Genomic DNA, 23,289 nt, shown 5'->3' on the forward strand with positions numbered 1-23,289 from the left:
ATGAAACCAAATACTCCCAAATTCTTTGATCAATTATGTATATACTTTTGGTATAAAATCAACTTTGAGTCTTTGGTTTCTCATTCTCCTCGTAATTGATATATGACCAATGCGGAGTCTTTATAAACTTTCAATACATGGGCTTTCCTTTCAAGAGCAGCTTGAAGACCTAAAACACATACTTCATATTTTGTCACATTATTGGTGTAATCAAAATTTAGTTTTGTAGTGATTGGATAGTAATCCTCTTCTGGAGATATCAAAACTACTCCTATATCGTGCCCTAAAACATTTGATACAGCATCAAAATACATCTTCCATATATTTTCATTATGCTCTTCTTTATCTATGTGAAGTATAAACATTAAGTCTTCATCTAAAAAATTAAATGTCACAGGCACATAATCTTCATGAGCACGTTCTGTAAAAAATTCAGCTATAGCACTTCCTATGATTAACTTTTGAGACACATATACAATATCATATTCAAAAAGTAACACTTGCCATCTTGTTATTTTTCTTGATAATGAAGGTTTTTCATAGATGTACTTGATTAGATCTAATTTTGTAATGAGCCAAATGGTATGATACAACATGTATTGTCTGAGTCGACGAGCCGTCCAAGCTAGTGCATAACACATCTTTTCTAATGATGAATACTTTAACTCATAATCAGTAAATTTTTTACTCAAGTAATAAATGACTTCTTCTTTCCTTCTTGTTTCATCATGTTACCCTAAAACACATCCTATTGACTTTTCATACACTGTCAAATATAAGATAAGAGGTCTTCTAGGGACAGATGACATTAATACAAGTAGGGTGATAAGTATTCTTTAACTTTTTCAAACATCATTTGACAATCTTCATCTCATTTTTCTAACTAGTGTTTTCGAAGAATCTTAAATATGGTATCACATGTGGCTGTAAGTTGAGAAATGAAATGAGAAATATAATTCAATCTCCCTAAAAATCCCCTTACTTTTTTTTATGTGCGTGAAGGTGGTAGCTCTTGGATGGCACGTATCTTATTTGGATCCACCTTTTATTCCTCTTTTACTGATAATAAATCTCAGTAATATTTTTTAGGTTGCACTAAAAGTGCATTTAGCTGGATTGAGCTTGAGTTAAAACTTTTTTAATCTCTCAAATAACTTTCTGAGATTAGTCACATGATTTTTTTCTTCTTGGGATTTGGTGATCATGTCATCCACGTACACCTTTATTTCTTTGTGCATCATATCACGGAATAAAGTTACCATGGCTCTGTGATATGTTGCCCTAGTATTTTTCAAATCGAAAGGCATAACTTTGTAGTAAAATATTTCTCATAATGTCACAAAAGTAATCTTTTCTATATCTTCTTGTGCCATTTTAATTTGATTGTAGCTTGAAAATCCATCCATGAATGAAAATAAAGAATGCCTAGCGATATTGTCCACTAAAGTGTCAATGTGAGGCAATGAAAAATTATCTTTTGGACTTGCTCTATTCAAATCTCGATAATCGACGCATATTCTCACTTTGCCATCTTTTTTAGGTACTGGGACTATATTTGCCACCCATTCGAGATATTTGACCACTTCTAAAAATCTCGCATGAAATTACTTTTTCACTTCTTCCTTTATTTTCAACAACATTTCGAGTTTCATCCTTCTTAGTTTCTGTTTAATTGGTTTGCACTCAGGCTTCAGAGGTAACTTATGCACTACAATTTTAGTATCTAACCCCGACATATCTTGATACGATCAAGCAAATATATCTACATATTCATGTAGTAACTTTATCAATTTTTGCTTTATTGGTGATGACATCGAAGTACCAATCTTAACTTCTTTTTTAGTTTCTTCATCCTCTAAATTAACAACTTCGGTGGCTTCTTGATGAGGCACGATTTGCTTTTCTTCTTATTCCATTAATCTAAATAATTTTGGGGATACTACATGGTCTTCCACATTCTCTTCATCATTGAGTTCACCAATATAAATAGAATTTTCAAAATAAATCCTGCAATATTGTCATAATAATCTTTATATTCATTATTTAGATACCTGAAAATAAGTGAAATTGATGAAATGTAGAAAGATGTATAGTAATGTAAGGAATTGAAATGAAAAAGGCAAAAAAAATGGACAAATGTGCTACACTTGTCATTTATTCAATTGAAAATGAGGAAACAAACACACATAAGACATCTGATGCTTTTAACAAAAGCATTTAGATTAGGTTCATCACATTACTTTGGAGAAAGTTTAAAAACAACAGGTAGCTCCTCAACATGCCAATTTTTTAGTTTTGTACAAGAAAGAGTAAGACAAACCTATGGACAGCTTGGATCTTTACTATCATTTTCTTCACCCACCATTTGTATTGAAAATTTAGCGAAAATATCTTTCAATGATGGTGTAAGCTCTTTCTCTATGTTTCTTACTACATCTGGATAGATATAGCCAATTGAGATGAAAGTCTCATAAAGGGGAAGAAAAGATATGCCTTCAGTCTTTACTTTTTGCCCCAGAAAATGAGCTAACCTTTTTTTTTTTCTCTATAAACTTCATTCTTTCTTTTCGAGTTGGGTTGTACCTCAGCCTAAACCGATCATTTTTCTTAGGCATCATCCATGGTCGTTGTATTTCCTGCAAGTCAATCCACACCTATTGTCTTTTCCCTACCACTTCTTTAAGTGCCATTTTGAAAGCTTTGGATAGACATGAATAGGTATTTTTGATCCTTCACTCACATAAGTTGCATTAACAAATTCAAAGGATTTGAAAGAATATTTTGAAGCTTTTTCAACTGCTTCAACATATAATATGGTAGAGGGTTTAGTCACCAACAAGTCTTTTTCACCAACAACAATGATCACCTTTTCATCAATTATGAATTTTGCCTTTTGATGCAGAGTGGAAGGAACAGCTCTTGCTATATGAATTCATGGTCTTCCCAAAAGACAGCTATAGGAAGGAGCAACATCCATACTTGAAAGACTATATCAAAAATACATAGTCCAATTTGGATTGGTAGCTTGATATCACCTATCACTTCACGACGAGTTCCATCAAAAGCCCTTACTATCATATGACTATCTTCATGTAAGACATGTCAATTGGTAATCTAGATAGTGTAGTCATATGCATGACATTCAAAGAAGATCCATTATCAATGAGCACCTTTACCAATGTATGATCCTTATATCTTGTGGAGATATACAAGGCCTTAGCATCACCTCTACCTTCAGGTGAAATTTCATCATCACTAAATGATATAAAATTTTTTATTGTGATATTTCTCACTATACGATCAAGTATTTCCACAAATATATTATGAGCTATATAAGCCTCGTTGAGTACTTTAAACAAGGCATTTCTATGAAGCTCAAAAATTAACAACAATGAGAGAATAAAAATTCAAGCTGGTAAATGATTTAATTGTTCCACCATACTATATTCACTGTGCTTAATAAGTTTTAAAAATTCACAAGCATCTTTTTCAATAATCAAACTTTTACACCCTTGATTTAGGATTGGAGCTAGATGAGTCTCTTGATCATTGGGTGATTTATCTTCTTTTTCTAAGCTCGTCTCCTCTTTTTTTGCTTTTTTTTTTCGTGCTCTCTTAAGTGCTTCTAGGGTATAGTACCGTCCACTTCGAGTTATGCCTACTATACTAGTTATGTTTACTGTGCTTGCATCACATGAGCCATATTGAAGAGAACTATTATCCAAACCCTGTGATATGATATTACAATCATATTTCTAAGGGACTGCCTTATTCGATTTGTATGAAAATGGGCTAGGGACCTCAATTTTCACCTTTGGTATAGTTGTACAAACTAGTCCATCAATTTTAGCACTCAATTTTTCATCATAAAAGATCATGACGGGCTCAAAATTCATATGAACTGGCTTATTAACCTTAACACTCAGTTTATCTTCATAGAAGATGGTAACAGGCTCAAAATTCATTCGGTAAGGCCTACTTTAAGACGAGTTTCCCGTCACAACATTCACTGAGCTTTTTCATGTTCATAAAATTCAATCAAGAAAGAATCCATCATTCTCTGTAACTCCTGTTGAAATGCTTTACAGTCTTGAAGTGAATGACCAACCATCCCCATATGGAATTCATAAGTGTGATCTGAATTATATGTAAAATTTCCATTATCTAAATTTTCAGGTATTGGATGAATCATATTTACTTTCATAATTACAGTAAATATTTCATTCATAGGGGTTCTGATCTCACTTACTTTTTTTTTTTAATATTCTGAGTTGTCTCACTATTTAAAGCATTTATTGATCCTTCACCATGATTAGGTAATAGATTGGCCTCCACACTTAGTCCAACCTTGGTTGCGAAATTTAAAATTCCGTTACCAATCAGGCTTTGCACCATTCGTTTGAAAGCTATACAATTTTCTAGAAAATGGCCCTGAATTCCATAATGGTAGTCACCAGAAGCTTCAGGATCATACCACTTTAGATATGAAAGTTTCAAAGGCTCTATGGGTTGTCGAGCCACAAAATGTTTTTAGAATAACCGAGGGAACAATTTCATGTATGTCATAGAAATTGGATCAAATCGTTATTGCTCTTAATTATTTTGAGGTTTCCTTCGATTAAAATCTGTCGTATTTGACTGAGGGAAAAGGCGTGGTGAAGGTGCTCGGGAACGAATATTGGCTTGAAAAGTAGGTGTCTGGGTTTGTACTGGTTAGTAATGGTATGAATTTTGGGAAATGTTAGAAATAGTTGGGTAAGAAAGTTAGTATGTAAGATATGAGTTGTATGGGATAAAAGGTCTTGGTTTTGGTTTTTCAGTGGTGACAGGTTACACTTCTGCTTTTTTTTTTCTTGGATGGTCATCCTTTCTTTGATCCAAAAACATCGCCCCCATTAATCTTTTCATTTTTAATGGCATTTTCTATTATCTCTCCTGTAATCACCATATCAGTAAAATTTTTCATGGCATGACCAATAAGCTTATTATAATATGATGCTCGAAGGGTATTGATGAATAAGATGGTTGTTTCTTTCTTAGTGAGAGGAGGTTCAACCTGAGTAGCAATATCTCACCATCTCTAGGCATATTCTTTAAATTTTTCATTAGCTTTCTTTTCCATGTTTTGCAAGGACAGTCTATCTAGAGCCATGTTTATGACATGTTTGGCCAGATCTTTCCATGACTGAATACGACTCCTGTCTAATTGAATATATGATCTAACAGCTGATCCAGTAAGATTATCTTAAAAATAATGAATAAGTAACTTGTCATTGTTTATATGCCAGTCATTTTTTGACAAAACATAGTGATATGTGCTTGAGGGCATTTGATTCCATCATATTTTTCAAATTTTTGTACTTTAAACTTTGGTGGGACTACCAAATCTGGAACCAAACTAAGTTCATTATCATTAATTGTGCCAAAAATATTTATACCTTCAATAGCTCGTAGCCTTTTTTTCAAGAGATCTAACTTTTGTTGTGCCTTTGTATTCTCAGATTGTTCTGACGTGCCTTTCATTAGGTTCTCCTATTCTCTTAGGTCATCTAAATCTGGGACCATAATGGGCTCAACATGACTTGCCCCAATTTTTAAACCAACATGTCCTTGACTACGTGATTGAACCGTAAATAAAGGTAAATTAAATAGAGCATGTAGCTGCCTTTCAGGATATGTCATTTGTGGATGCGTTTGATGAGAGGCTTGAGCATACGATGGAGCAAACCTTGATGGATACAATGGATCTTGCCTATCATTGGTAGTTTTTTGGGCTTGAGGCTCTTTCTTAATAGTTACTTCTTCAGCTACCCTTTTTTTTAGTCATTTTCCTCATCATGCCCATCATTGCAACCATTTCTCTCTGAGTCTCTTCTGGAGTCCTAGTCATTTGTTCTATCAACTCTTGTTGAGACCTAATCATTTGCTCTTACATATCAAATTGAGCTTTTTCTATCCTTTTTATTCTAGATGCTTGCTCGCTTTTCATGATTCTGATTTATGAGCGAATGTTGTAACGATGATGAGTGGTCTAATCTATGTTTTCTTAATGGCCTAACTATCCCTACACCTAATTGAGTTAAAGAAACTCTTTGAGATTTGTTATTTTGAGGCCTCATTCTTTTAGTCATAATGCATTTTTTTTTTTTAAAATGAAACACACATATGATGCATGAATGCATGAATGCAAATGATGTGCTTATTATATATCCAATACTTGTAAAAATTTTTAAGTCTGAACTTGAACCACCATATCATAACTTCACATTATCCTTACTAAATACTTTTTCATTACAATATTAAAATTTTCAAAAGAAACGCCCTACATGCTTGTACTGCTCATAACCATTCTCTAGCAAATTGGTCAAGCATTGGCTATGCTGTCTTAGGTAAACCTTTTTTTTCACTTGTTTAGCTTCTTGGGCCATATCTCTTACTTTGAAGCTAACTTCTCTTACCTGTTCTACTAGACGAGTGGCTTGAAATTCTTTCAACTGATATTTTTTCTTTCAATATTGTGCTCTATGTTCAAATTGATCTCGTTCCTCTCTCAAAACTTGAATGGCTTCAAGTCAATAATGCATTTGCTGTTTTAAATCATCTATGAAACCTTATAGTACCTTTTTTTTTTCACAGATTGACTAAGCTCTTCTTCCTTAGATAATAAATTGGACTAAAATTGTTCTGTATTTTTTTTTTGGATTTTTCAAGCTCTGCAGTCATTGTGGCAATGGACCTATGCCAACTTTCAAAAATATTTTCTTGTTCTTTTTCAAGCCTTTGAGATTTTGCTTCACTCTTATCAGTTTTATCTTTTCACTCATTAATCTCATGCTAAAGCCTCTTTTTTTCAAGCTCCCATGTTTCTTTTTTTTCTTCAGATTTGCACTTCATAATCTTCATATCCTCAGGAATCTTTTCACAATGGGTGTCTTTTTGGTGGCATGGTCTATTTTCTTTAGGACCAATTTTGTTTATGACTCGTTGACTTCTCCATATCAAATATTTAGGTGTGGCTTTGTCTGTATATCTGTCATGATCTACTCTTCGAGTTTGCTTTCACTCTATAATAATATCTTTTATCTTTCTCAAAAATCTTAATTCCTCAAAAGAGAATTTCAATTCTTGAAGCCCATGGGTTATTGGGACAAATTACTTTGACCCTAATTGTCGGTGAGCCAGTGTTGGAGCATAGCTTATACCTCCCTACAGTTCTAAGAGTGGAACCCATGGCTTGTCACCATATCTGTATAACATGGCTTCTTATGGCATCCACGGAGCTCTCCATATAACTTGAGCACTAGTGAGATCTTACAAAGTCAATACCTACTCTTCAATACCCACTCTTTCTTGGTCTTTGTTTTTGGCCATTCAACATGGCAACATTCTTCAATTAGCCTACTTTTATTACTATAAGTAGGATGAAATTTACCCACAGGATGTTGAAAATGACTTTTTGCCCAAATGTAGAGTAACTGTGTGCACCTTATGAAATGTTATCCTCTTTTTCAACAATGATTCAATGATCTAAAAGTCTTTGCTAGTATGGAAAGAACAAGATTGATTTTATTATCCACCTGCTTGAGAAAGTCAATCACTAATACCTCAATGTGCCTCAGGACCTTCAAAAACATGATCAAGCCATAAATTGCCAAAGCTATCATTCTCATACCTCGTTCATCCTCAAAGTGTTTGATGATGCAATCACGTAAGATTTCTCACAGGATGCAATCACTTTTACCTTTTGTTTGGATATACAAGTTCACATTCTGAATGGGGACCTCAACATATAGACGAGTTTCTTTTGAGACCCAAGTTTTTTACCTTGCCAATAGATTTTGTCTGGATTGCAAAGATGCAACCATAAAAACGTAGTATATTTTTTGATCATTGGAACCATATCTATTTCGTTGATTGTGAAACATTTGTATGTAGGATCCTAAAATTGAACTAAAAGCTCTTATCAACTGATTTTCAGTAGACACCTTAAGCAGTGAAGCAATATGATCGTATTTTTCCTCGAAAGCCATCTTCCTAGAAGTTGTTACACAATGCCAAATCTCGACTAACTCAAAGATGTCATTTTTTTGAAATCCCAACTTGATTTCTTCAGGCAAAATTTCTTATTCAGATCCTTTCAAACAATTTCCCATTCTACTTTGAGCTTCTAATGATAAAGCTATCACCACATTGGTCTTTCATACATAGTGAGCTTCGAAGCTGAGGACATCATGATGGTGTTTTCGAAGCAAGATTGAAAATCTTCTTACTTATATTGGTATATTGATAAGCACATCCGATATGCAAGTATTTATGATGATGCATGATCATGAAACAAAAGAAAACAAAACAAAATAGGGTTAGCGATCATATTAAGATAAATATTCCCTCATGTGTCCTAATTCGGGGTATAATCTACAAAAAATGGTATGGCCCAATCTAAGGTTAGTTTCCCAAGTTTCACTATATGCATGGTTTAGTAATTAATATAGGCTAAAAAGGTTCCTAAATTGATCATCACTGTCATCCACTTTAGACTAGTAAGGCCTCTAATCTTAACCCATAACAAGTTACCGACGAAAAGGATTCAACTTGAGTGGAAGTATTTCGCTAGCCCAAGCGGAGGCATTATAACCTCATGAAAGCATAGGTACTCTACTCATTTCTAAAAAGGGATATATTTGGGAGCTCGGGTATAGAGCTCGTGCATGAATGCAAATGTGCACATGTGTGAGGGAATATAACAAATAAAATTAACAAATAATTAGCAATAATAATAACATAATAACATATTACAACCAAATGAAAAAAAAATTAATATTCAACGTTGAGATAAGAAATTAAAATTAAACATCGAAAAGACCATAAAATCAAATTTTGAATAATGCATGTTTAATTTTTGGCTTGACTCTCAAGTCCTCAGCAGAGTCACCAAGCTGTCATAACGATCTTTCGTACAGGGGACTCAATTGCTAGACTTGGTAAAAAAATTTTAGAGTCGCCACTAATCTTTTATATGGTGTGATTGGCCACCCAAACTATCATTTTTAGTAAAACTCTTAAAATTAATTAAGAATTCTAAAAGAAGTTTAAGTTTGTGAAATCAGGGTTAGGTCTGAGAGTACGGTTACAAGTGAGAAAGGTATTAACACCCTCACGAAGCCTGTTCGAAGAACGGTACCAATTAAACATGTGTAATCCTTTAATTTTGATAACACGATTTTTTTTATTTAAATTTAATTTCCTGAAATTTATTTAAAAATATATTTTTTTGTAAAATTAGTATTATTATTTTTTTTATATTCTATAAAATCTCCAACGCTTTTACGAAATTTCTAGAGAATCACTATTTAGAAAATATTTCGAGAAAATTAGCCATTCACAAAATTCTCAAAATCTCATCATAAGATATTTTATTTATTTGTTTAAACAAAAATTAGGAACATTTGACTTTTTGGTGAGTTCTTAAAATTTATTAAACAAATTTTACGATTATCCCGACTTTTCGATGAACTCCTAAAAATTTTGAGCAAGTTTTAGGATCATCTCAACCTTTTGACAAGATCCTAAATAAAATTATTTTTTTATAAATAAAAGAATTTATTAATTAATTTTTATTATGATTATTTAAAAAAACTTTTTATTATTTATTAATTATTTTTATTATAAAAAATTTAGATTATCCCGACTCACCGGAGAATCTAAATATTTATATTTTGCTTGTATTAAAAAAATTGAACTCTTTCAATTTTTTATTTTTTTTATAAAAATTCAAAATATCAAATATTATTAATTTCATTTTTTATTACTGTTTTACATTTTTTAAATCAATCTTTATTTTAGTGAAAATCATTTGGATTATCCCAACTCCATGGTGAAATCTAAAAAAATTATTTTTACTTGCAATAATTAAAGAAAACTAAACTCTTTTAGCTTTCTTTAAAAATTACATTTAGAAGATTCATCTAAACAATTTATTTTTATTTTATTATTATTTACTTAGCAAAAATTATTTTTTTAAAAAAATATCATAACACTTTGATGAAATTTTAATAATATTTTTGTTTGTAATAAAATTTTATTTCCTTTAAGTAACTGTTATTATAAAATTTTTTATTTATATTTCTTTAGGTCTTTATTTTATATCAGTTTTATTTTTATTTTATTTATTTATTTGTTTCTAAAAAAAATTATTATTAGTAATAATATAAAATAACAATAATAATAATAAAAATATCATAAAAAAATTAACATAAAAAAATATAAAAATCAACATAAAAAAAATCAAAATCAAAATCAAAACGAAAAATAAAAAGAAAAAAAAATCCTGCGAAATGGGTCAGGTCGACATGCGGATCCTGCGCAAGCCAAGTTTGGTTCGAACGCCCAAAACGGCGTTGTTTTGGATGGCCTATAAAACGCTTGTTTTAGTTTTTTTTTTTTCTTTCTCTTCTTTCTCTACCACAGAGCTCCTCTCTCTAAAATCTCAGAACCCCTTGCCGGTCACAGTGGATACCCAGTTTTCGATCGGTCACCGTCGTGTATCGGTGGTCAAAAATTTCAACGACACCCGAAAATTGAAAGATCCCAGATTTCGGTGTTGAAAAATTCAAACTTTTTCAGTTTTCGACGACCCAAAAAAATTTTCAAAAATTCCTAAAAATTCCCTCATTGATCTTTTTACTTTCTAAACACTTTTTCAAACCTGAATTTTTCAAAAAAAATCTACAACTTCCTAGATCGAGAATTTCATTCTTGGGAAATTTTTTTTTTATCTTTGCTGTTTTTTTTAAATTTTGTGCTCCCTTTTTTTTTGTTCTTTCCCTCCCTCTATTTTTGTAGAACTTAGCTCATTTATAAAGCTCTTTGGATTCAAAACCTCAGATCTTCTGAGATCTTGTTTTGTGGAAAATTTGTGTTTATCTAGTGACTTTTAGTCATCGAATTTTATGCTGCTAAGTTAGGCAGTGTCAAGAAAAAATTTAGATCACTCTGGCAGCTTGATTTCGACTGCTAAAGTTGAAATCAAAGATTTTTTTTAACTTTTTCTTTTGACTTTTTTTCCTTTTGTTTTAAAGAATAATAATAATAATAATAAAAGAAAATTGGTGCCTACACCAACTATATCCTAAAACCCAGAACTAAATTTTGGATCACTCTTCAACACTCCTCTTGATTTAAAATCATCATATACTCCAATAGGTAACTTGAAGTAAAAAAATTTCTATCTTGAAAGCGCTTTTAAGATAAGATCTACTAGCTGCTCGTCATTCCACAATGTTCCATTTTGATTATGCCATTTGCAACTAAGTCATGAATACAATGAAAGCGAATGTCAATGTGCTTTGTTCTCCCATGAAATGCTAGATCTTTTGTTATAGCAATTGTTGACTTGTTGTCACAAAAAAGTTTAGCTACTTTATTTGGAACCTAATAAAGATCTGTTAGAAGTCTTCTGATCTAAAATGCTTGACAAGTTGCTGAAGTTGCTACTACATAGCTTCTGATGATGTTGAAGCTGTTATAGCTTGTTTTTTTGAACTCCATATGATGGCACCTAATCTAAAAGTGAAAACATTTGTTGAAGTACTCTTTCTATCATCCAATGAACTTGTCTAATCACTATCTGTAAATCTATATAATCTGAAGTTTGTAATTTGTTAATACCAAATCCTAAAATCAATAGTTTCAGTAATATAGCGTAAGACTCTTTTTGCCACTCCAAGATGATGTTTTGTGTGATTTTGCATAAACCTAGAGATTATACCAACAAAAAATGCAATATTTGGTCTAGTATGGGTCAAATAAATCAAACCTCCTACTAAGCTTCTAAAAGTCTTTGCATCAACCTTTTCTGAACCAACTTCAAGTTGTAACTTTTTATTCATGTTCATGGGTATGGCAATTGGATTGCAATTGAGCAAATTAAATCTTCTGAGTAGATCCATTGCATATATCCTTTGTGAAATGAAAATTCCATCCAAACTTTACTTTACCCTAAGCCTCAAAAGATAATACAACAAACCCATGTCTGACATCTCAAATTCTTTTATCATGTTAGATTTAAATTTAACAACACAAAAATCACTTGAGCCCATATAATATCATTAACATAAAGGTAAACAATTATAAAATCATCTATTCATCACTTCTTCACATAAAGAGTAGGCTCATTCTCACTTATTGTGAAATCATTGTGACAAAAATAGCTATCAAGCTTATTACACCAAAATCGTGGTGCTTGCTTTAGCCCATAAAGTGCCTTTTTTAGCTTGTACACCTTGGTCTCCTTACCTTTGATCATGAACCCTTCAGGTTGACTAACATACACCTCTTCTTTCAAATCTCTATTTAAAAAGACAAACTTGATATCAAATTGATAAAAAGGTAATGAAATTGCACAAACAAGGTTAAAATAATTCTCATAGTTTCAAATTGAGCAACCAGAGAAAAAGTTTCTTTGAAATCAATACCTTGTTGCTGCAAGTATCCTTTCATCATTAACTGGGCTTTAAACTTTTATATGGTTCCATCAGCATGGTACTTCATTTTGAACACCCATTTTAGGCAAATTAGATTCTTGATCATCTTTCATGTTTCATTCTTCTAGATTACCATCATCTCTTCTTGCATTACATTCTATCATTCTTATTAGTTTGTTGCTTCTTCAAAAGTTGTAAGATCTAAAACAAGGAGAGTAAATTGGCTAGTTTCATAAAATCTTTCAAAGATCTAAACTTTCTTAGAGGTGTTTTATCTGATAATTTTTCTAAAGAAGGTGAACTACTATGTCATGATGTTGGAGGTAAAGAGTGCGATGAGGAAGCCAATGAATAAGAACTAATTTGTGGTGGTTGATTCAACACCTTTATTTACTGCATTCTCACTTAGATTTTCACTTTCACTTGAAATCATAATTTGAGTTGTCTTATTTATGCCATTTTACTCTAAACTTGTATCTTTGTCAAAAACCATATTTTTGTAAATAATCACCTTGTCATTTCTGCTAATAATCACCTTGTCATTAATAGAGATGATATGCTTTGAATTGAGTGCAATATCCCATCAAAATGCATTTTTCATATTTCTCCTCAAGTTTGTGATTAACCTAAAAGTTAACCAAAGATATGCAACGTAACCAAAAATCCTAAAGTCGCTTAACGTCGACCTTGTACCTTTTCAAGCTTCATAAGGTGTCTACTTAAGAATTGCTTTGTAGGAGAAAGATTTAGCAAGTAAACAACAGTTGCCACAGCTTCAGCCCAAAAATGATTCGGTAGTCCTCTCACTTGCAATATGCTTTTAGTCGTTTTTAGATTCTTTATTTCAACTACACCATTTTGCTCTAAAGTGTAAAGTGCAATCAATTTCTTGTGAATGTCATCTTTATCACAAAAAAGGTTAAACTCATTGGATAAAAATTCTCTTCCTTAATTAGTGCGAAGAGTCTTTATGAAAGCTCTAATTTATTTCTCCACTAGAGCCTTAAATTTTTTGAAACTCTCAAAAGTCTTTGACTTGTTGGTTGGAAAATAAACTCAACTCATTTGACTATAATCATTAGTAAAGAGCAAAAAATACTTACTCCCACTAACTAATATAGTTCTCATAGGCCCACATAGATTGGCATATATCAATTCAAGGCATTCAAAGGCTCTCCATGACTGTCCACTTAAAAATGACTTTCTTGCTTGTTTATCATAAATACACCCTTCATATAATCAAGAGATCCAATTTAAGGTAATCTAAGAACCATACATTTCTTACTTAGTAATTGCAAGCCTTTGATATTGAGATGTACATATTGCAGATGCCATAATTTTGATTCAACCTTCCTGTTAACAATAAGACCTTGCTTTTCCACATTATAAATTTTAAGTGAAAATATCTTGTTTTTTGTCATATGCACATTCACTATAGGTTACTGAAATTTATCTTTAGTCACACATATTTTATTTTTAAACACAATTGCACATCCATTAGCCATTAGTTATCCAACATTCGATAAACTATGTGCCAAATTAGGAATAAAGAAGACATCATAAAGTAATTTTATTTTACCATTGCTTATCTCTACTGTAACGGTACATTTTTCTTCAACTTGTATCTGTTTATTATCCCCAATACTTGTAACTTTTGTGACTCATGACAATGATCTATTAGGGGTCATATGGTTTAAGCACCCACTATCCACAAACCAAACATCATTTGAAACTTCATTAGTAGGAAAATAGGTAATGAATAACTTACTTTCTTTACTTTCTTCCTCTACATAACTCACTTGGTTACAACAATTTGCCTTTACATGCCTAAATTTCTTATAATTATAGCACTAAACAGCATTCATATTCTTTTTTTGCTCACCAACAAATTGTCTCTCTCTTGTTCATCAAAATGGCCTTTTGCTCTATCTCTGCCATGTCTTCTTCCATGGTCTTCTTCCACGAAAGCCTCTTCTACCATGTTTTCTGCCAACGAGCACTTTTTTTCTAGTTTTTTCCTTTTTTATTTGAAATGCCATCTCATTAGTCTCTTCTTCTGATTTGTTCAACCTTACCTCATAAGCTTGCAAAAAACCTATTAGTTTATTAAAAAAAAGATAGATCCTTGAAGTCTTCATTGTATCAACTATATGATCAAATTTTGGAGTTAAGCTTCATAAGAGTTTAAAAATAGTAGTCTCGTCAATAATCTTATCACCATAAGATTTTAAATGAGTAAAAGTAAAAATTACTTTAGAAAGAAAATCTTGCACTACTTCCTTACTTGTCATCATCAAAGTTTCAAACTCATGCTGAAGAGTTTGGAGTTTCATAATAATAACTTTTGAAGAGCCTTGAAACTCTTTTTGCAAGGTTTCTCAAGCTTTCTTTCAAGTGTTGGCTGTTACAATCCTAAAGAAAACTATCTCATGAAATTTCTACTGAATGATAAATATGGCGTTGGAATCTTTTTTCTTATTATCATTCAGCTGTCCTTCTTCGTTATCATTCTCATCGTATCCAATCTTTACAAAATCCCAAAACTCTTTAGATTTGAAGAGAGTCTTTGTCTTGATGCCTTATAAGTCGTAACATTTTTTGTCAAACACAAGAATGAGAGGTTAAGCTACATTTAAACTTCCATTAACTGGCATCGTTGATAATTTAACGAATATAAAAATTGATAAGGATCTTAAAGCTCTGATACCAAAAATTTATGGGGAAAGGAGGTAGGTTTTCTTAAATTAACTCACTAAGGTAAAAAAAAAAAAAAAGAACCAATTTTAGGTAATTACACATAAATTGCACTATTTCTATTAAATTTAATAACTTTTTAATAGGCTTGCATGATAATTAACACAAGTAAAAAACTCAACCAACTAGAGAATGTGAAGCATAAAAATAGAACAAATAACAAATAATGGAAAAAGTGAAGAAATAGTAGTTGAATATTAAGAATCACCCAATCACGTACAATAACTAACTCCTAACTATATCCTAAGAACCAAAATGTTGAGCCTAAACGTGAACTAAATTTTGGATCATTCTTCAACAGCTCTCAAGGTAGAAAAATGTCAAATAGTCTCTAGGATTTACATTCAATCCCTTTTTTTTTAAGAGCTTGAGTAACATCATATTACATTATCTCCATTGTTTTCATTTTCTAATTTAAATTACTTAAACAAATTCACTCTCAGGAATACTCTGGCCTCATTAGGATTACAATGTAGACATTAAACCGTTACCTAACTTCAATTTTACTTACAATCTTCAACCAGAGCTCCTTTGTTAGAGGTGCAAAGCACCAATGTCTTCGACCTTGATATCCCGCGATTTCGAGCCAAATGAGCTTCCAAGTAAATAATACACTAATTTTCAATATAGATAAAATTCTTTGCCTATTGGATAGCATTGATATAAGCATTTTGGATGCTTATTAATGGTTGTGTCTTTTCCACTGATAATACCAAATTTAGTTGTATCTTAGGTCCTTCAGGAAAGTCAACAGTAGCCTCATCATCAATGGATCTGAATGACTGAACATTCCATATTTTAGGGTCTTTTGATGATGTAACTGGTGATGGTTGAATCATGATTTAATTAAGCTTGCTTAGTTGAATCAAGATATCAATGTTAACTTGCTTTTGTCATGTTTGCTCAACATTATACTAGACGTCCCATGCAATTAGACTTTCTAACTTGAAATGGATATCATGCCTGGGTTTCCTTAGACTATCTTTCTTAATTGAAGGGCCTGTAAATTTTGGCTAATGGAATTCTTTATAATAGATTATGCCTAAAGTCTTGAACAGAGGATGATCTGATAAATGTAGCTAATAAAACTAAAATGGCCCACTTGCCTAACATTTCGCTATCAATAACTACTATTTTTTTATGGTGACTAAACATGGAAGCAATTTCAAAGCCTTGAATAATGCTTTTTCCATTATCAGGATTACATGGAGAATTGGGGACAGAATATAATGCACTTCATATCCTAGAAGTAATCAGCGGTTTATTGATGTTAAATGTTCTATCATTCCTAGAAAAGCATCAGAATTATGACACCTTCGTTAGTCTTTTTTTTTTTTAAGTAATTCTCCAAGTTTCAGGTTACCTTCTAGTTTTTTCCTTCAGGGATCCTTTCCATCAAAGATAAAGTGTTTAAGGAGGTAACTAAACAAGATAAAGTTTCAGGTTATATCTATTACATAAAACCACCCAATTATATATATAAAGTGTTTTACATTATTAATTGCATTCATCTATAAGGTTCATAATGCCCGTATCTAGGCAATTAGAGCAATGGAAAATCATCTTGCACATGAGTATCTTGGTATAAAGTAACCTTGCTTGCAACCTTTTTGTTGACTAAAGAAAGTATAATGAACTCCCTCAAATACAGCATTTCTAATCCCCTGACTCCAATTTGTATCTTACATAACATTAAAGAACTACAATGAACATGGATTTTAAAATCTTCATGAATGGGATCATGGCTTTCATCCAAGATATTGACCCATCTATCCACTATAACCCCTTTTCCATGATTGTTGCTCCGATAGGGTTATCAAATTTAACTATAAATATGATATTTAAGATGAAATGTATAGTCCATAATAGATGCTGAAGGTTTTATTCCATTTAGGACCATGTAACCCTTACTTTCTTTAAGATCAACTATTGCATACAGTTTTGAATCAATAATTTGCATCATAATTTACAAATTTTAAGAGAAAACCATAAAATTCAGTAGGTACCTTATTATTTGAAATAGTATTAAGAATAGAAATAACTTGGGAGAATCTTCAGTAAATGTGTTTCCTTGAAAATAATTCATGCATAATTGTGTAAAGAAAAAAAGGAAATTTTCAATTTAAGTACCATGAACCAAAAATAAGCAAGTTAAAGGATGTGTTGTAACAACCAATTACAACTATGATGGATCTTGCTCAAATAAAATCAAGGAATAACATTTTGACTCTAGGCTTTATTTGATAAGATGAATAGAAAAATGAACAAAAAATGAATATTAAAAGAAGAATAAAACAGAAAGATGCAAACATGTTTTTTAATGGATTCTATAGATGTGCTTTGGTAGAAAAAAAACAAACATAAGTCTTTTCATACATTATTCAATAAAGTTAAAAAATAAAAATGATAATATTATATACCATTTTTTTTGCATAAGCTAAATTTTATTTATCCAAGATAGCAAAATTCTATAACAATGCAATCACATCCAATACAACTAATCAACCCTTATTATCTACATTTACATTTAGTACATAAGTACTAATGTTCGAAGCAGCACCTAATTCCTTTATTCACTTGGTTAGAAGCAACCGAATGCAGGTTATCTAACCTATTCTTAACAACTTTCTTGACCTAACCAAACACTTGTTCAGCTATCTGTTCTTTATTCTTATACAACTTGTAATTAATTTCTCTCCATATTTGATAAATGCAAGCACTCCAAGCAAAGTGCAATATGATTAAGATTGATGTTTTCCCTCTCATCTTACTCACTCGAGTTTTATAGTCCATTCCTTTATTTTTCTTCTTATCCTACACTTATTTATTATTCTTTACCAGACTATTTTTGTAAACTCACATTCAAAATACAAGTGATCCTTGGATTCTTTTCCCTGCTGGCATAAACAACATTGTTCCTCCACTTCTACTCCACATTCTCTCAATCTATCCCTTGTTAAAAGCCTATTTAGAATAGCCATCCATGTATCAAAGAGTATTTTTGTATATGATACTAAAACCATATAAGCTTATGCTATTCAACCTTCCACTGTTTAGGTTCTATCATATTCCATACCATTGCTATCAATTAACAATTCCTAAGAAACAATCACACCTTAACTTTATTATCCCATTTAAGAAATTGTTAAGTTGTATGCCTTAGCTAAAGCAATTTTCTCTAGCGTCAACTACTATCCTACTGTGGTGGTACCTACCATATACTTTTTTTTTCAACACATATGCTCTAATCTAAGCTATTTATATTAATCTAACTTTTGATAATATAGATCATATATTTTTCAATAAGCAAACCTTATTCCAAACCAAAGAGTTCTTGTGTCCTAGCTCACTGTAAATGAGTTCTTTATAAAGGTGAGAAAGTATTACAAACAAGTAAAACAGAATGTGTCAGGAGATGGCGGAAAGGAATATTGGAGCAGACCCTAAGGTTTTGAAAGCAGTGATAGGTGGTAGTAGGTGGTGAAACAATACTATGTAAGAAAGAGAATGAGGCTAAGAAAAGGATTTAAAAAGAAAGAATTATAGAAAAAATTGAGTAAATTTGTCAAAAATCTCAAAAGTCCCTCATGAATTGTAAAAACTCCTATTTATAGGTTTCAAGAATAAAACTTACATATCTTAAGTATTGATTGGGAATAATGGTGAATAATAAGAGAATTAACCATTATAAAAAATACTAATGTATTGTTTAATAAGAGTGTAATTAGCTTATTAGTGATAAACATAATGAATATAAAAGTTCACTATTTGTTCTAAAAGAAAGGAAAAAAAACACTCATATTTCAAGAAAAAGTTAAGAGAAAACCTTTAAACTCTCTCCATATCTGATCCACCAAGCCAAGCTCTTCAAAATATTCCAATAGTGGAATTAACCTAAGAATCTAGTCATATTCTAGGGTTATTTTCACCTCTTCAGTTGGTGAAGCATCTTTTGTAGAATAACTCTTACTAAAGCAACTTTTAATGAAAGAGTTTTCAATAAAGGTATTGGTGTTGTTTCTTGAGAAAGTTGTTCGAGAACAACTGTTCCATAAAAGTGTTGTTTTGTAAAGGAGTTGTTTCTTAAATAGTTGTTCCATAAACAATAATTCTATGAAAGAGTTGTTCCATGAATAATTGTTTTATAAAATAACTTTCATTTAAACAACCTTATCACCTATTTTGATTTATTTTCAACTTTAACAACTTTAGAGAAATTTAATAGAATCAAATATTAGTAACCAAAATCAAGTATCTATATTTTGCCCCCTGTATGAAAATTCTTAGAATAACAAGTTCTCATACACTAGTACAATAAAAGAGTAAAATTAAAATATAAGATATATTTATTCTTATAATTAAAGACGAATGATATAAATTTGCCCCCTACATGAGAATTTTTAATATAAAAAGTTTTCATGCACTAGCTAATGAAAAGTAAAGGATCAATAATGTATGCCTCATTCAAAAATATATATATTTTGACTGCACATTACGTATAAGTGAGTTCATTACCCATTGTATGGAATTTCTTTGATAAAGATAAAAAGATGTTTCATGTATAAAACAAATAAATTTTAATGTTATAAATCAAAGAATTACTTGTTAAACAATTGTTTCCAAAAGAAATATATGAGTTATTAAAACGTCGTTGATGAAAGCATTTTCTTAAAAAATAGTATAATTATTAAAAGGAATATGTAATGACAATGTTTCTCTAAAGAAATAGAAAAGTTATTAAAAGGAATAAGTACTAAGAATGTTTCTCAAAAAAAAAAAAAAGAGAAAATTATTAAAAGGAATAAGTAAAGGAGTGTTTTCGTGGAAAAATTATCAAAAGGAATAGATGATGAAAGAGTTTCCTTAAAAATAAGAAAATTATTAAAAGGACTCGATAAGAAAGTGTTTTCCTAAAAAATAGGAAAATTAGTAAAAGGAATAGGTGATGAGAGTGTTTCCATAAAAAATAAGAATATTATTAAAAGGAACAGGTAAAAGAATATTTTCCTAAAAAATAAGAAAATCAATGATAAAAGTGTTTCCCTTAAGAAAAATAAGAGAACAAGTAATACAAGTGCTTCCCTAAAAAAATAGAAAAATAAGTAATAAGAGTGTTTCTTTAAAAAAATAAGAGAATAAGTTATATAAATATTTCTTGAAAAAAATAAAAGAACAAGTAATGAATGTTTCCTTTAAGAAAATATGAGAATAAGTAATGAAGATATTTTCTTAAAAATAGTAGAATAAGTAATAAAGATATTTCCCTAAAAAATAGGAGAACAATTAATAGGAATGTTTCCTTTAAAAATAGAAGAATAAGTCATGAGAATACTTCTCTAAAAGAATAGGAGAACAAATATTGTAAAATAAATTAAGTATTGTTTAGGAGAACAAGCAAAGAGCATAGTTTTTCTAAAAAAAAAAAAGAAATCAAGATAGCTAAAAGGCACCTTACAAATTGAATCACATTTTTTAAAAAAAAAATAATTCTACTCATGAACTATTTCTTAAGATAATATGCTAACAGTTTGGGATTTTTTTTTATAATGAGAAGAGCTTCGTAGAGTAATGTATGAAAATCACTTTTTAAAGAATGAGGAATGAAAATTTCTTATGGAAAACACTTTTTAGAAGTGTGCTCAATGAATACTTTTTAAAGAAAAATATTTTTTTGAATGTTAAAAAACACTTATTGAAACAATATAGAAGGGGTTCTTTTAAGAAAAACATACAAGTACATCATAATTTTTTTAAAAATACATTTTAGAGAATGCATAAAAAGTAGCTTTTGAAGTAGCATGTTGAATTTTTTTTTTTTTTTAAAGAATGCTAGGTAACAAACATGTAGATTTTATTTCAATTATATAAGTAAACAAGATATGTTTCTTGACAATTACCCATTGAAATGTAGGAAACATTATTCTTTGTAAGAGTGTGTGAGATGTACTTTTCAAAAGTTATGAGCAAAACTACTTTTTGGAACAACATATGACAAATTTGTTTTTAGGAATCATCATTTAGATGTAAAAAAGCATTTCAATATGGAAGTATGAATGAGAGTTTTTTTTTTTTTTAAATGATAGGTAATGAGAAATGTTTCATGATAAGCATCTTTTAAAAATACACATGAATATTTTGATCATTCTTATGAATAATAAGAAATAACTTTTAAAAAAATACATAGGAAATACTTATTAAGCTATCACTAAAATACATCGAAAAAAAAAAGTGAGAAATGCTTTTTAGAGTGGCACTTGAAAAATATTTCATTGGGATGATTTATGAAAAATTTCTTATCATAAAAGCTTTTAGAATAATACATGGGATGCTTTTCTTAAGAAATATTTCATTTATGAAATAAAATGAATAGGAAAGTGTTTTTTGAAAATGATTTTTTTGTGATGTTGTGTGCGAATATGAAAGAAGCAATTCTTAAAAATTACATATATAAGACATTTTAAGATATTGAATAAGAAATATTTTTTAGAATCATTTGTCAAAGTAACACAAGAGGTAAGTTTTCTTTAAAAAAATTCTTCAAATGATACACAAGTATCAAGTGTGAGGGAAATATCTTTTAGAGTAATAATACTACATTTCTTGAGATGTTGCATAAGATGTTTTACACCAAAAAAAAAGTATGAAAGATATTTCAATTGTCATTTTTGGGTTTTTTTTTTTTGGAAGAACTTGTTTATAAGAGTCAAATTGTGACAATAAGAAAGTAATGTAAAATATTTCAATCATCAACTTTTTTTTTTTTAGTTTATGTCTATAAGGGTAATGTAATAGCATAAAATAGCTTAATAATCAACTGAATTTCAAGAAGAACTTGTACAAGAGTAGCATAAATTTTTTTTTTTACATAAAAAAGTTATAGAAGAGACTCAAATGACCATAACATCTAACTTTTTATTTAAAGAAAAGCTTATAAATGAGAGTGATACAAGACTACAAAAATTAATTTTCTTTTTTGAAATATTTTATATTTGGTAGTGATAAAAATAGTGCAAGGCCATAAAGCATTTATTGGAAAAACTTTGTACATAAACTAAATGAAATAATAAAATTTAATATGCTTAGCTCTCTTTAAGAAGATTTTTTTTTAAGGAAAACTTTCAAGTTTAGAATTAACTATTCTTTCAAATTTGTATCATCATATGTATGCACTATACATTTTTGCTCCACTATATTCCAAAGAGTTTTAAACGTTTCATATACATATTATTTTCATAACAAGGGACTTTATTAGCATATAAAAAATATGTGATATAATAATGTGTATAATGTGGCACTTGTAAGCTTTTTCAACTTTGATGTTAAAAAAGTATTAATAATATTAGCATTGCATTATAATTATAATATATCCACTTATGAAATAGGTAAGGTGTATGATATTAACATTAATATAATTGTGTATGTGGCTAAGGAGAACTCTTTGTTTCATATTAGGGAGATATCTTTTCAACCCGATACAAAATGAAATGTTCAATCTAAATAAAAGTGATAAAGCTACAACCAAAAGTTATCAAAATGATTTACTTCATAGTATTTAAGAGATTGAGGCCAAAAAATAAGCAATAAAATTATGGCCAATAATCATATTTTCAATTCATAAGAGAGGGATAATTCTCAACTTGGTATCAAAGGAACTCATTAGCAAGTATAAATAATAAAATTGTGGCCAAAGAATGAGCGACATAGCTACAGCTAAAGAACAATTTTCAATTTGGAGATAATTATCAACTTAGTACTAAGGAGGTTCGTTTGATAGCAAGTATCAACAATAAAGTAATCGCCAAAGAATTAGTGATAAAATTACGACTAATGAATGATTCTCAATTTTATACTAGGAAGGTGAATTCTCAACCCAAAAAGAAAGAGATCAAACTTCATTATTTATTAAGCAGATAATTTTTTTCTCAACTTAGTACCAAGAAGATTAATTTAATTCAAAGTAGGAAATGTTAAATTACGGCCAATAAAAATGGATTCAACATAGCAGCCATAACAGCTTCATATCTCAATTTGAATTTTGAAGATTAATTATATG

The 23,289-nt window shown here is 30.2% G+C and overlaps 1 pseudogene; it reads right to left on the reverse strand.

Annotated features, from left to right (window-relative positions):
- Positions 1-15,675: 15,675 nt before the first annotated feature.
- LOC149515376 (phospholipase D alpha 1 pseudogene) lies at positions 15,676-16,349 on the reverse strand (annotated as a pseudogene).
- Positions 16,350-23,289: the final 6,940 nt, after the last annotated feature.

Source organism: Durio zibethinus, chromosome 13 (assembly GCF_047325235.1).
Source record: "Durio zibethinus cultivar Kanyao isolate XHJ-2024 chromosome 13, ASM4732523v1, whole genome shotgun sequence".
Lineage (NCBI taxonomy): Eukaryota > Viridiplantae > Streptophyta > Magnoliopsida > Malvales > Malvaceae > Durio > Durio zibethinus.